We start from the raw sequence: 2,653 nt of genomic DNA on the forward strand, positions 1-2,653 counted from the left end.
CCGATTCAGGCGCATAATATATCGAGACGCTTGAAATTGAACAATGGAACCTCTTGAGCAATTTAAATGGTCATAACTTTTCACTCGGAGGTCCGATTCAGGCGCATAATATATCGAGACACTCGAAATTGAACAATGGAAGCTCTTGAGCAATTCAAATGGTCATAACTTTTCACTCTGAGGTCGGATTCAGGCGCATAGTATATCGAGACGCTCGAAATTGAACAACGGAAGCTCTCCAGTAATTCAAATGATCATAACTTTTAACTCGGAGGTCGGATTGAGGCACGTTATATATCGAGACGCTCGAAATTGAACAATGGAAGCTCTTAAGCAATTCAAATGCTCATAACTTTTCACTCGGAGGTCCGATTGAGGCGCATAATATATCGAGACGCTCGAAATTGAACAATGGAAGCTCTTGAGCAATTCAAATGGTCATAACTTTTCACTCTGAGGTCGGATTCAGGCGCATAGTATATCGAGAAGGTCGAAATTGAACAAAAGAAGCTCTCGAGAAATTCAAATGGTCATAACTTTTAACTCGGAGGTCTGATTGAGGCGCATTATATATCGAGACGCTCGAAATTGAACAACGGAAGCTCTTGAGCAATTAAAATGGTCTTAACTTTTCACTCGGATTTCCGATTCAGGCACATAATATATTTAGGCGCTCGAAATTGAACAACAGAAGCTCTCGAGAAATTCAAATGGTCATAACTTTTCACTCGGAGGTCGAATTCAGGCGCATAATATATCGAGACGCCCGGAATTGAACACTGGAAGCTCTTGAGCAATTCAAATGGTCATAACTTTTCGCTCGGAGGTCCTATTAAGGCGCATAATATATCGAGACGCTCGAAATTGAACAATGGAAGCTCTTTAGCAATTCAAATGGTCATAACTTTTCACACGGAATTCCGATTCAGGAACATAATATATCGGGACGCTCGAAATTGAACAACAGAAGCTCTCGAGAAATTCAAATGGTCATAACTTTTAACTCGGAGGTCTGATTGAGGCGCATTATATATCGAGACGCTCGATATTGAACAATGGAAGCTCTTAAGCAATTCAAATGGTCATAACCTTTCACTCGGAGGTCCTATTTAGGTGCATAATAAATCGAGACGCTCGAAATTGAACAATGGAACCTCTTGAGCAATTTAAATGGTCATAACTTTTCACTCGGAGGTCCGATTCAGGCGCATAATATATCGAGGCGCTCGAAATTGAGCAATGGAACCTCTTGAGCAATTTAAATGGTCATAACTTTTCACTCAGAGGTCCGATTCAGGCGCATAATATATCGAGACGCGCTAAATTGAACAATGTAGCTCTTGAGCAATTCAAATGGTCATAAGATTTCACTCGGAGGTCGGATTCAGGCGCATAGTATATCGAGACGCTCGAAATTGAACAATGGAAGCTCTTGAGCAATTCAAATGGTCATAAGTTTTCACTCGGAGGTCGAATTCATGCGCATAGTATATCGAGACGCTCGAAATTAAACAACGGAAGCTCTCGAGAAATTCAAATGCTCATAAATTTTAACTCGGAGGTCCGATTGAGGCGCATAATATATCGAGACGCTCGAAATTGAACAATAGAAACTCTCGAGAAATTCAAATGGTCATAACTTCTAACTCGGATGTCTGATTGAGGCGCATTATATATCGAGACGCTCGAAATTGAACAATGGAAGCTCTTGAGCAATTCAAATGGTCATAACTTCTAACTCGGATGTCTGATTGAGGCACATTATATATCGAGACGCTCGAAATTGAACAATGGAAGCTCTTGAGCAATTCAAATGGTCATAACGTTTCACTCGGAGGTCCGATTCAGGCGAATAATATATCGAGACGCTCGAAATTGAACAATGGAAGCTCTTGAGCAATTCAAATGGTCATAACTTGTCACTCGTAGGTCGAATTCAGGCGCATAATATATCGAGACGCCCGGAATTGAACAATGGAAGCTCTTGAGCAATTCAAATGGTCATAACTTTTCACTCGGAGGTCCTATTAAGGCACATAATATATCGAGACGTTCGAAATTGAACAACGGAAGCTCTTGAGCAATTCAAATGGTCTTAACTTTTCACTCGGAATTCCGATTCAGGAACATAATATATCGAGACGCTCGAAATTGAACAACAGAAGCTCTCGAGAAATTCAAATGGTCATAACTTTTAACTCGGAGGTCTGATTGAGGCGCATTATATATCGAGACGCTCGAAATTGAACAATGGAAGCTCTTGAGCAATTCAAATGGTCATAACTTTTCACTCGGAGGTCGGATTCAGGCGCATAGTATATCGAGACGCTCGAAATTGAACAACGGAAGCTCTCGAGAAATTCAAATGCTCATAACTTTTAACTCGGAGGTCGGATTGAGGCGCATAATATATCGAGACGCTCGAAATTGAACAATGGAAGCTCTGGAGCAATTCAAATGGTCATAACGTTTCACTCGGAGGTCCTATTAAGGCGCATAATATATCGAGACGCTCGAAATTGAACAATGGAAGCTCTTTAGCAATTCAAATGGTCATAACTTTTCACTCGGAATTCCGATTCAGGAACATAATATATCGAGACGCTCGAAATTGAACAACAGAAGCTCTCGAGAAATTCAAATGGTCATAACT

This window comes from Glycine max, chromosome 2 (assembly GCF_000004515.6).
Source record: "Glycine max cultivar Williams 82 chromosome 2, Glycine_max_v4.0, whole genome shotgun sequence".
NCBI lineage: Eukaryota > Viridiplantae > Streptophyta > Magnoliopsida > Fabales > Fabaceae > Glycine > Glycine max.